We start from the raw sequence: 14,356 nt of genomic DNA, 5'->3' as shown, positions 1-14,356 counted from the left end.
TTTTCTGTGTGTGTTAATAACTCTTTATGGTTTTCTGAGTTTGTTGTATAAGTTTGTTAAAAACATATAAGTGTTTCGTTCATAATAATCGTAAAATTCAATTCTTGATGACTTTATAACAGATAAGAAGTGTGTTTTAATGTTTTGAAGAATGTCTGAACTTTTGTTCGTTTTCATTCCGTTGAATTGTTAAAACGATGGTAAATTGTTAAACATCTTTCTTTATGTACTTCAAACATGAAAACTTCGTCATGTATTGTAATTAAGAATGGTTTAATGCGCTAAGTTATTAATTTTTTATCTGTATACGTATGTATACACGGTCAAAACGGCTACAGGTTGATGGATTAATGACTTTATTAACAAATTTCTCGTGTGTATTCCACAGTTTTTTTTTGTATTGACCTCTCTTCGTATTTTCATTTTTTAGAGCTGAACCTTAAGAAATGAACCTTTTGTGATTAGCGTAAAAGGTAACGAATCGATTGGTAAGTATGAGTTGTAAATGTTAGCATTCACATAATCATAATTGATCCATTGATCGGGATGATAGTATATTATAGAATCATTTGTGGTCAGTTTAATTATGCAGTGGCTAGGCAGGAGTTTGTGTTCTCTTATCCTTCCCTAGTATACAAAATGGAAATTTGTATCTGGTGGAATATAGTCGTTTTTATATGGAATTAAGAAGTAAAACTTGCTCTTCTACTTTCTTAGCCTAGCAGGGTACACACGAAAGAAGATAAATAAGAAAAAATGAAATGAATGGTTGGCTGAAAATATTTTAAAAAAAATCTATGAATGACGATCACGCACTATATTTGCATTCTATGCGCTAAGATTAATTTCAGAAAGTCATACTTATCAGGAGAATAGCTTTTTCTTACATCAATAATAAAGGGTCATCTTTCAAACATCGCATCGTAAACGTATAAGTAGTACAAACGTCGTATGGGTCTTTTCGAGATAGATTAAATGCAAATTAGCTTAAGACAGCTGTTCTGCGCATATGTCGCGCAGTTAAAAACGTTTTTTTTTGCTTTAGTTTTGAAGCGTTTACAAAGTTTTAGGACTAAAAATCTGACTTGTTTTTGCTCCATCTGCACAACAGGCTGCGAATCTGTTATCAGTGATGGTATTAGGAAACAACATACAACAAGTCAGAAACAGAGAACAAATGTATGACATATTGACATAGTAAAGTAAACCAGCAGGGTTTTCATTTCAATTACATGTCCACAAGCGCACCACGACCCATTTACACTTACTCATATGATGGTACGTTGCTAAAGCGTAACAGCGCAAAATAATGTGAGATAATTCGTATAATAATTCTTAGGTAGAACCATACCGATTCGCCACTACTGTCTGGTTTTCTTTTCTATACTTCACACTGATTTTGCTTGGAAATTTCTGCTTTCTAAAGACGATGAAGTGAACAAAAATATCACTTTGCTGTCATTCATTGAAAGTGAAAAGGACCTAACTAACGCAGCGTTTTGCCACTTCCATTTACCATTAGTATAACGATCTTCTCTTTTGTTCAGAATACATTCAATTGAATTGAATTTCCAATCACGATAAAACCGCATACCGCCCTGCAAAAGCCATCTCGTTCACTCACCATCATTCAATATATGATTTTTATTCTCAAATGATGGAAATGAAACCTGATGTGATTTTATAGACTTCCTTTTCAGTTCGGATCAAAACATTTCACAAAAGAATCATCATTTCCATTATTTGTACAGATACTTTTTGTAACGTACTATTGTTGATGCGTTGGTAATAACATCCTTTACAGTCATTCGAACATAAAGTGGAGCATTTTTTGTCACAAACGCACATTTTTTAGCCCAACAATAAAAGAGAGCAAAGTATTTTCATCTTTTATTGTTCAAATTTTAAGATGGAAATTCGGTTGCAAAAACTCGAAATTGCTAATCTGAAAATGTGTACGCGTCAGCAAGAGAATATTGCCTTATTTTGATTGTTTTCTTCCACATTTCCATAATATAAATTTGCCATCAAAAAAAGCCAATAACCCAAAAATCGCTTATGCAAAACTCCCAAAAGGTTATTCCCATATTCCCAGCAGCCACTTATCGAATAGGTGAAAACTTTCCTCATAACGTTACCTTTCTACGACCAACAGACACATCAACTTCCAAAAACCAAAAACCTTTTTTTTATTCCAATTGACACCCTTTTGTTAAATAAAACCATCGTTTTTCCGATTTGTAATATTTACAATTCTTATTCCAAGTGTACCTAAATCTACGGATATTTTTTTTACTTCTTGGCTTCGGTATCGTTTATTTATGCGTTTGGCATTCACATAATATTGTCGTTGTACAGAATTTGTATAGATGTACAGAAAATATATATGGAGGAGTTTTTCAAGCGAGCTCCGACAAAAAAAGGTATAACGGGAAGGATGATTTGGCACTAAAAATGTTTGATTCGTATTCAAGACACGTGTCATTTGGATAGGAAAAAAAGGACAAACAATACAGAAAGCTTAATATTTTTGTGTTCTGCTGTGCTGTGTTTTTGGGGAAAAATAAATAAAATAAAAGACGAATTGACTCTTACAACTGGCTTAAGAGGGGTTTTTTTTCGGCTCGTACATTGATATCAGTCTAAATTTAAGCCTCCTGTATGTGCAACTCTTTTTTTCGCGTACCACCTGGGAAATGATAACAGATGGCGTTGCTCTATTATCATTTCTCTGTATGCAACTCCTTATTTCAGTGTAGTTCTTTTTTTTTCATGAGCAACTCACTTGAAACGGGAAACGGTCAAAATGTCTAAGAAAAAATATCAACGAACAAAAACTCTAACGACGAATTATCTAAGTACAAGAATGTCTGCACTATCGAAATATCTATCAGGTTAAATGTCTATGAACACAAACACTAATAACACATTCAGTTCTAACGTATGATTGAATATATTGTATTGTATTGAGTATATCGAATACATCGACTATATTCTAGTATATCGAGTATATTCGATTGTATTGGAGTTCATCGATTATATCCAAGTATATCGCCTATATCCAGGGCCGGATTAGCATTTACAGCGCCCTGGGCAACGAGCCTTGCAGCGCCGCATGAAAAATTTATTAAAGAAATTTTTTCCTACATTGTCAACCAAATCAAATAAAATGTTTTCAACATTTCCTCAAGAATATTATTTTCTAAGTAATGTGTGGTTAGAAACGGCGAGCGAGGCGAGGTGGCAAGCTTATGATAACATATAACCATATATGAATGAGAGATATATGATATAACCAGAGTTTTCGTGATTAATTCGCAAAACTTTCCCACAAACAAAAATCAAGTAAAGTTATAAAAAGGTTTCGCTCGTATTTTTCGGGATTTTAAGTTTGAAGTTTGTATAATGAATCCGAAACAATTTTTTCTTGAAATTCTTCTTGAAGAACAAATCAAATCAAACAAATTTATTTAGCAAATAGCTATTTTCAAATACAAAGTTCCATAATCACAGACATTGAAAAATGAACACTACAATTCAAATTTACATCACAATTCTATAGTTTCATTCAGGTGTTCTTTCAATTTACACTCGAATGTCCTCTCATTATTCTCACTTTTCACTTCCCTTGGAAGGTCGTTAGAACATGAACGCGTTGTGAGGAAAAACCAAAAAAAAAACTTGAATTTTTGACACAATATTTCTGATACTGTTACAGTTTCATTATATTGCGAGATTTACTCTACTTGCTAAGGCAACGCACTGCTCCTAGCATGAACACTACTTTGACAAATGTCGAATTTGGAGGCTTTTGTGATGAGAGCTACCGCTTAAGATTGATTGTATTGTGTGTTTGAACTCACACAACTAAAACAAGTCACCTATCTTCACGAAAGAAACGCAGTGCCTACTGTGACTTCATCAGCCTCCAAATATTTCTTATGTTCATGCTAGGAGCAGTGCGTTGGGTAAGGTCATGATTCGGAAAAAACGACTTGCGTTGAAGCAATTTCAAGGATCTAGGACTCGGGATCCCAAAAGTATTGAAGTTTAGGGCACTCTAGAATGATCCTTTGTCTTCACTCTGAAAGTGTTAGATCTTGAAATTTAGGTAATTGGCCTTGGATTTCGACAAAAAAAATCGCGAATATATGCCATGAACAATTTTCAATGGGCGGAAACGGATTTGTTCTGCAGCTTTTCCAGCTGCTTTATTTGTTCCAAACTCCCGTTGTCCGGCGATCATGAGCAGGTTTCAGCTCATGAGGAATTTACAAAATTTTCCAAAATTCCTCATGAGCTAAAAGCTTTCCATCATCCGACTATCACCGGCGGCTGACGAAAATGAAGCAATGGAATGGTTATTGAAAATTATTTATAGTGTCTTCAGCCAGAAGCCTCAAAGTTCAACTTTTCTAAAGCAGGACCATCATAAAAACGCTTTAAATAACCAAATACGAACAGCCTTGGGTTAGTCGATGTGCGTGTATTATTCAAAAATATCAAGTTAGATGTATATATGATTTCTTGTAGCTCACATTTACCCCAAGAATGTAATGTACAGACGCAAGCGAAGCGAGCGCGAATTTTTTTTAATCGACGTTGATTTGTGCATGACTTATGTTGAACGTGAAATGATTACACTGTCGAAAAAATTTAATTTCTCAGCGCCTCTATTTTCCCAGCGCCCTGGGCCGGGCCCACTTTGCCCATGGGTTAATCCGGCTCTGCCTATATCCGAGTATATGGAGTACATCGACTATATCCGAGTATATTCGATTGTATTCGAGTATATCGTCTATATCCGAGTATATCGAGTAAATCGCCTATATCCGAGTATATCAAGTATATTCGATTGTATTCAAGTAAATTGCGTACATCGACTACAACCGAGTATATCGAGAACATTGCCTATATCCGAGTATATCGAGTTCATCGAATATCCGAGTATATCGAGTATCGAGTACATCAATTATATCTGAGTATATGGAGTACATTGACTATATCCGATTATATTCGATTGCATTCGAGTACATCGCCTATATCCGAATATATCGAGTACATCAACTATATACGAGCATATCTAGCATATTCGATTGTATTCAAGTATATTGTACATCGACTACATCCGAGTATATCGAGTTCATCGATTATATCCGAGTATATGGAGTACATCGACTATATCCGATTATATTCGATTGTATTGGATTGTATTCGAGTATATCGTCTATATCCGACTATATCGAGTACATCGCCTATATCCGACTATATCGAGTACATCGCCTATATCCGAGTATATCGAGTTCATCGATTAAATCCGAGTATATCAAGTACATCAATTATGTCCGAGTATATGGAGTACATTAACTATATCCGATTATAATCAGGGGAATTCCGTTCATTTTATTTATACTGAGTATATCGCGTATATTCTGAGGATATCCAGCATAACGAGTATATCTTCGTATATTCCGTATATCGAGTATAAGTCGCATGTGTTTGACTCAGCCGATATTGGTCCTATTGAAAAACTAATTACCTTGCCAGACTCCTGAGATCACAAGCTACACACTGGCATGTTGTTTGATCGAAATCCATCGCGTAAAAAATTTAGTTTTTCTACACGTGGCAGTTGTCAAACACATGCGACTTATACTCGATATACGGAATATACGAAGATATACTCGTTATACTGGATATACTCAGAATATACGCGATGTACTCAGTATAAATAAAATGAACGGAATTCCCCTATCGATTTTATTCGAGTACATCGTCTATATCCGAGTATATCGAGTACATCGCCTATATCCAAGTATATCTAGTACATCACCTATATCCGAGTATATGGAGTATATCGACTATATTCTGTTAAATTCGATTGTAATCCAGTATATAAAACAAGTGCAACATCGCAAGTGCGAATAATATTAGGAGTTTTATAAAATAGATAGCGCCGCAGGCCGTGAAGAACTTGGAAAAATAAAAAAGCGGGGTCGAGAATCCCCCCTTGAATGTAATAACAGAAGTTGACATCTTGCAAAGTTTTTGTCAAAATTCCAACATTGCCAACTATTGTTATTTCGTCCAATATTCATTTTCGCCTTAGTTATTGTGAATTTCTAAATTTTGGATGTAGATATTTTAGCTTTAGACATTTTGTCCGTTAGACATTTTAACTTAGAGCCCTTGAAACTCATTTTTACCACATTATTCTTCTAGGTGGTTTTTACATTCGGTGAGTGTGTACAATGGTACACAATTCAGAAAATAATACTCAAGGTCAAAGAATGCTTTACAAATTGTAAGGGAATCGAAGGAATTCCTCTGAAATTCTCTAACGAACCGAGGAAAACGATTTTTTTAACTTTATTTTATTTTTCATAAATTTTGTGTATTTGCACAGAAGATGAAAATTTATTAATCCTAAATTTGTATCTGTACATGACACAAATTCCACCCATGAAGTGACTACTATTCTTAACAAAAATTACCCTACTCTATTTATCCAGAACCATGGAAACTGGCCTGATTCGTGAGAATCAGGGGAAAACATAACCTATCGCTTTTTATTCTCATTTGAAAGAAGATAATAAACCTCGTCCAATACTTGGGTTGACGGCAATGTTCCGAGCACAGGAGCTGAATTTCCGCGTTGAATGTCTATGGATAGTCTCTGCCGAAGGAAAAGAGTAGCTCTCTTCTCGTTAGTGACATTCGAGATTCTCTTGCCTAATTCGGAAACAAATTGCCTAAAGCCTTACCATTGATACTAAACACGATAAAATTCATGAACAAATGGAGATGTTTTTCGTATTTTCGAAATATTTTGTGACTTTGGGCCAGTGTCGTCGGTGCTGCGACGTCAGTTTTACCAGACTTCTTTGTACTCTATCTTATACTTACATCTATTCCTTACACAACAAAGAAAGAACCACGAAAATCGGTTGATTTTTCCCCGAGATTTTACTCACGCTGGTTTTTTTCGGAATTTTGAAACACTGTGATGTGTACAGAAGTAGAGATATCCGAGTGGTTGCTAGGAATCTCGCGCCGCGTCATTCACAATAATTCACATTTTGACACATTTTGTATAAGGAAGATGCCACTTTGTGAGTTATTTTGAATGACGCGGCGCGAGATTCCCTAACACCATCCGAGTAAAGGTTTAAATATTTATAACTAATGCTCGAAATAATGTTAAATGCGGTTAAATATTAAAAACGTGTAAAGGTTCGATGTGGCCCTCTAGTATTACCCTTTAGACTCAATTTTAGACCAAAATTGTCTTTACAGATTGAAATCGTTATACTATATCGAATAAAACAGATTTCCAGGGCATCGATTGGATTATTGGTATAATCATTCCGATGAACTTTCCGCAAGGTACAAAATATCAGCGGTACGGGTCTCTCAAATATTACGAACAGCACTTCTCCATAAACATTTTTATTTCGAACCTGGAAAAAGTTAATTTTATTATTTTGGTTTAGGAAACCCATAATTTTTACAGTTTACATTTCGCATAAATTGTTGATTCTAGCAAAATTTTAATCATTTTTAACAAAGTGAGAAATAATCAATTTATTATGACGTCGCACTTAAGGGGAAATTAATCAATTTCCTGTGTTCGTATAGAATTTCATTTTCATTTCAGTGCGTCAATAAGAGGGCGCACTCATAAAGTATTGGATCGGAAATGGCTGATCAATCATCAAAACTTCGGTAAACACATTTTTACTTATACACTTTAGGACGTTTAGACCATAATAACGTAATATGCCATTCATTCTCATTATTGATTCAAAAAATACGAAAAAAAATAAAATCAAAATCGAATAAAAAAGCAGAAAAAAAAGTTAAATAAAATAAAAGAAAACAACAACACAATATCAAATAAAATAACATTAAATGAGAATTTATTTGCTTATTTAAAGGTTCGGCTTCTCGGTGGGTAAGGGATCAAGCAAAGAATGGCAACATTTTTTTATGCTCCACAATTTACTCTAAATCCTGGGTTGATGGTTATGGGTTATTGAGAGAGATATTATTATGTCGATTTTGTGTGCTTTTTCTTCGTTTTTTTATTTTATTTTATTTGCTTTTTTATTTTTATTGCCGTTTGGTGAAGCAAAATAGTATCAAATTTCATCTAGGTGTTGCTGTTGCATATCTATAACAATAATATTATTGTATTTCATTTCAATACTAAATTATTCAAGTTTTATTGGGTAATATTACTGATTGCTGATGGTTTCATATTTCTTGGATTTCTGGCTTGAATTGATGTAGTTCGATATCCATATCAATTTGGAGTGAGAACAACCTATCATGGGCAAGGGCATAATGACATCATCAGTAATAAGTTGTGATCTTAGGCTCAATTCAGGGTAAATTTTCAAGAAAGAATATGCACGACCTTCCTTGATTTTCTAAAATTTCTCGAATTTAGTTTTCTGAAAAGTTCGCGCAAACAGTTATAATCGAGAGCTGGCAAGATTGCATTTTGTTGTTTTAACATCTGCTCTTATGACAACCCTATACTTGCGAAAAGGAGTACTATGAGCTTGCGAGACCTCAAGATAACATTTACTAGAAGTAGACACTGACAACGCACTTTAAGGAAAAGTGCTTCGAGTGACAGACTATGTTTGGTTGAAATAACTTCACGCTTATAAATATCCGTGAAATGTCATTGCAGTAAAGTTAGTTCCCAAAAAATTGAGCGGTGACAACAGTAATTTTATGACGAAATAGACTAGAAATATAATAGAATTGTATGAACAAAAATCCATTACATTTGGGAATAATGTCCGTATAGCCACGCAAGCAAGTTGCATATTGCCATCTTCCCGGGTTCTCCAAGTATTTCCTCTGTATTATCTGTAAGAACATCAAAAGGCTTACAGATAACGGGCCTCTGTTCACTAAATTATGACCTGAAAATGTTAAGTTGTGGAGACCCAACAGAACACTACATCTGGTAGTGTTCAGCATTCGTGATGGATCTCATCCAAAGCATATTTTTAGTTCATGAACAGTAGTAAAAATTAACACATGAAGTTCATGTCATGAACCGTAGTATAAGGCACTAAGATGCCGTAGGATGCACAACAGGCCATTTCTCAAACTCAGTATTGGCACTGAGTGTAGCTATTCGACCAAATGTCCACATCACTCTATATTACCCTGCGGTTTTAATAAACGTAATAACACGAATGAAAGTGCCCAATATTTGCAAGTATTAAGAAGATAATTGAAAAATTATTACTAGAAATGACTTTATGAGACCAACAAAAAATCGTATTTAGATATCAAACAATAAACACTAAAAACGCCATATATATGGAAACTTGTCGGGTTAGAGAAGCAAAAATTCAGAGAGAAATTTGCGACTCCATTCGGAACAGTTAAATTGGAAAAGTTATCTGTGATTTATTGCAAACATTTTAAATATTACATCTGGAAAATGGTTTATGTTTGGCGATGCGATGTTTGTTTTTCCCATTTATTTTTCCCTGAATTTTTATTCAACTTGTTTTATTTACAGAATTATTTTTTTTCTGTTCTTTATGCTCTTTGTATTATTTTTTTTTGGAATGTATGCCACATGCACTTTTTATATGTGAATAACATTTGCTATTATGAAACATAAAGTTTTCAAGTTTGTGGCGATGATGGTGGTGGGGTGGAGGGTTGAATTGTGCTTTTTAAATAAATTAGTAACGATATGTTGGTACCTTTGAAACGATTTTTTTTTTTTGGAAATCAAAAAGTTTGTTCGCAGCAATTTTTTTTCTGATCGTAAATAATGTTACTTTTTATGGTTTTACGAAAGTTTTTTTTTTTGGTTTGTTTATTTTATGAGCTTTCTTCCTTCGGGCAATGAAATATAAAAAATAAAAATAAATAAAACAAAAAGTTTTTCCCCGTTTTTCGCTATTATTTTTAAAGTCATGTAGGAAAATGAAATAAAAAAATATAATTAACTTGGACGCACGTTGAGTGTGAAATTGCTTTAAAAATATTAAGTGGCGAAGTTTTGGATTAATTCCATATTTAGTTGACTTTTTTCCAGAATGTTCCGTGAAATATTGTGCATCACTGTTCATAGTATTTCTGTAACTGAGTAAGTTGGTGAATTCAAGAAGCAATAAAAAACTTATATGAACATTAAATGAACACAAAGTTGCAATAAGGAATTAAAATCGTGCTTTGAACGTTGATATGAATCAACAGTGCATATTGGGAGCGTAAAGGACTAGTTCTACGTGGCTAGTTGTTATTAGGTGTCTATTAATTTTCCCGAAACGACTATATATACATCGACAACAAAAAATAACTATGAGCCCAGTCTAGAGTTCCATTATCTTCAAACTAAAGAAGTACAAGATTTGGTACACATACAATTTGTCGTCAACTTAGTTTTTTGGACCACCATAGTAAATTTCTCCATCACCATGTCCGACCACGGTATCATTGGAAAGACGAGTTGATTTTGATGTAAGTACAGTACCAATATGGTCAGGTTGGGTTTAGGACTCACGGTGATATGTGTAATTCACAAAATGAAGAACTTCAACTTCCGAGGGTTCATCTGCTTCCAGAAGACCTCAGGGGAACAAAAAAATTTAAAGACGCAAACAGGATGAAGCTAAAATTTAGTTTAATCAAAGCTTTCTACTACGTTGGTCAAAGTCTGAGGGTTCGTTTTTCTAGGCATCCGATTGGTAGAACGATTTTCTATTTAAATCGCATAAATTTGATTTTCCCAAAGTCACAGTGCTTGCACCCATCCTTGACCATAATACTGCTTATACCTTCTGAATTACAACTTTTTTTTCCCGAATTCAAGTAGCACAACTTTCATCGCTTAACATAAAGTCAGGCGCTTTTATGTAATGTAGAGAGGATGAAGCCAGTTATACCAACTATGTCCACACTCTAAAAACTTCACCTTCTACCTCAAAATTTCTTAACTTCTTCAATTAACAATTAAATTAGCATATTTTCCACATATTTTCTATCTCCGTCATTTTATATATAAAATATATTTTTGCTTAAAACCCTTAAAGCCTCTCCTGGCTTTACGTACACCGAAAAGAAAATACTAGCATCCACGGTATATTGTATAATATGCTTGAGCTTCATATAAATTCAACAAAACCTAAACCGCATCAACGTTCAAAGTAACCTCATTTAAGAATATTACCTTAAATTGTTATTGTTTCTTTTTTTTACTCTCTCCCTAACGCGCTTTGTGTATGGTACTGTGGTTGTTTTGTATTTTACATATATTTATAATGTCGCCTCGGCTATATAGCTTTGCAACATGTCATTATGGCGGTCTTAAACTTATTTATTAGGATGTCGTTATGAAAATGCGAGTACAAGTGTATATAGAGCTACTTCACTTTGCGTTGAAAGTGTAATATTATTTAAATAATAAAGTTTCGTTGTGTAAATCGTTAAATGTTTTTAATTTTAAATTATGAGGAAAATTGGTTGATAAGAAAAGTTAATTTATGAAAATTCTCGTTTTTCGCTCATTTCAGTAAACCAGGCAGGAGCGCTTGATTTGACTAGCGATGAATTATCTAGCAGCCTTTGTGTTTTGGGATTTTTTTATTTTTATTTATGGTTCATTGTTTATTTGAGTTCATTTTCATACAGTGTATTAGGTCACTCATTTGACGTTTCAAAAATGAACCGCTCATGCCTGGTTTATTTTACTCTGCCGTGATTTTTGATACTTCATTTATGCCAATGATAATGTGTTTCAAATAAGTGAACTATGTTCACGAAATAACGATTCGAAGTTCGAATCATTATCGATCCGAGAAATGATAACAGGTGACGTTGTGAAGGTAATATCCTATATAACTAAATCAGATGTTCGGTGGCACGAACGTTCATTTTGTGAAGCACAAGTAAATCATAGTAAAGTTATGTGCTAGGCCGTGCGTCTGAAAGGCATTACCTTGGTAGAATCAACGCACTTGAAACAGGCACCAGAACAGATTTGAAATAAGGGGCCTGCTCGACGCAGTAGTTAGAATTTTCACGAGCTAGGGAAAAATCGCTCAGTGTAATTTTGGGTATGCAACACACTTCAAGTATGAGTGGTACTCTAAATAGGGTAGTGAAACTTGTCACACAACTGTAAAACACTGTAAAAATATGTTCATGTGAAATAGAGTATTTTCTGCTGCTGACCACTAAGATCACTTTTGCTTGGAGTGCGTTGGTATATGACGATAATATTGTTATAATGTTGTTTCTAGTGACGATAATATCATACGTGGGACGATATTATCATATGTGGGATGTTGTTGTTTTCGTAACGATAATATTGTTGTAAGAAATAATATTTTCATACAGAAAATGATTTGGTCGTCATCAAAACAATAACATTATTTCGATTTTGTACTCTAAAATATTACCAGAATATTTAAGTATAATGAAAATGTCCACCCAAAGCCTACAACATGGTAGTAGGAGGCAGCTAATGCCTCAGTTCCTCAGAAGGAGTTGTGTTTTAGTTTAATGTAGTAATTTTTGTGGTTCCGATTTCAACCTTGTAGCCGACTGTCCGTTGCCAAATATGTAACGTATGAAATATCGATTTAATTTGTCACCTGTTAACTAATTTCTAATTTTACATGTAAAATTCCAAGGTAAATACTGAATATAGTGAGGAGGTAACTACAAGTAAATCGTAGTCAACGATTTGAAAAAAAGATGTCATTGGCATCGAACTTATGTGCTAGGCCTCGCGTCTGAATGACATTACCTCCTCACTATTTTTACCTTGTAAAATTCAACGGCTATGTTCGTCTAAGTATAATGTGATGGCTCGCATTATATGATTTATCTCAATTACATTAAACGTATCGATCTAAATCCTTTTCTATTTTAACGTTGAATATGCTCATGGGACAAAAACTTTGTAAATTAGGTTAAGGAAGCATTATACGAACAAAGCACATTTAAATAACACTTAAAACATTCAAACAACATTTAAACATCGCGCTATAACAAACACCGACATCTGTCGTAATTGCATTGTATCCTTCCAGTCGCGCCATTATTGAATTTTATTATTATCCCAACACTGAATTATACTGGTCCGCCGATACCATAAATAGATTAAGCTAACATTGTTCGACCTCTTTTTACCGTCTCCCTTCATGGGATCAAAAAGAATTGTAAAAGCTTCTGCAATAAAAAAGAACTTTGTTAAAAATTACTCGGAAAGAAAGTTCTTTCACTCGTATTGGTCTATCATTGGAATGTATTTTTGGTCGATTCTTGCCTTGGTCCGATTCTGAATCCCGCCCTTGGTCATCTAATATTGGTCAATTATTCCCCGCATTCGATTACCGTACACATTTGGATCTTTGGACTCTCGACCGATCATCGTTGACTCCTTTGGTTTCAAGCGTTTCGATTATTTTACCGTAAGTCTTTGACCTATAAATTCAACTATTTAAGCACACGAAGTGCATGTGATACAGATTAACAAAAGTATTACATAAGTTCGTAAAAGAGTGAAGTTCTTAGTTTTTTAGAGCCGCTCTCAGCGACATATCATAAAAGAATGAAGTTCCTAGTTTCTTAGCCAACCAACATAGAAAAGGTTCACAGAAAATGTGCAAATAATGAGAAGAAAAAATTACCAGAAAAGTTGCAAAAAAGTGGGACTTTTGCAACCACCATACCAACAAATAATGAGATGAAAAAAATCTCAGAAAATGTGCAAAAAATAGGAACTTTCCAACAGTCGAGCAAATGCTGAACAATAACACTAACCCTAAATGCTGACATTAAAGGCAAATGTCAAACGATCAAACTCCGGAGCGATAAGACTTTAAAATCCTGACGTCATCAATGTGTAAAATCTTAACCTTTTTAGGAGAAATTGGTCCAATTGGAAAACTAATGACTTTGTCGGAGTCCTGAGATCATGCGCTACACACTGGCATTTTATTTGATCAAAATCTATCGAGTCGCCTTTATCGTTTGACATTTGCCATTATTGTCAGGATTTAGGGTTAGTGTTATTGTTCGGCATTTATGGACGAAAAATCTGACGTTACCTAATATCATATACTCAAATGATATTATCGTCCGGTGACGATATTAGAGAACCACTGCAAGGCCAAAATAAGAGGCGTTTTTATTTCAATACTTCAATCCCGAAAGAAAATACACTGCACCAAACTTCATTTTTTTAAATTTTAGTATACTTTTGCTTCAATGTAAACTAGTGTAAACTAAAGTTGATGAGAAGCAATACTTTTAATTTTTAAATATTTCCATGTGCAATTTGACCTCGAATTTGACTTTCCAATGG

General features: G+C 34.1%; 1 long non-coding RNA gene across 1 annotated transcript; it reads left to right on the top strand.

The window, feature by feature from the left end:
* Positions 1-4,366: 4,366 nt before the first annotated feature.
* Positions 4,367-14,102, top strand: LOC119068728. Its single transcript, XR_005086214.1, has 3 exons — positions 4,367-4,382; positions 13,504-13,508; positions 14,010-14,102. It is a non-coding gene; the product is annotated as an uncharacterized LOC119068728 (long non-coding RNA).
* Positions 14,103-14,356: the final 254 nt, after the last annotated feature.

This window comes from Bradysia coprophila, chromosome II, assembly GCF_014529535.1.
Source record: "Bradysia coprophila strain Holo2 chromosome II, BU_Bcop_v1, whole genome shotgun sequence".
NCBI classification, from domain to species: domain Eukaryota; kingdom Metazoa; phylum Arthropoda; class Insecta; order Diptera; family Sciaridae; genus Bradysia; species Bradysia coprophila.
Note: the sequence above shows the minus strand (reverse complement) of the source record. Positions and strands in the feature narration are given on the sequence as shown.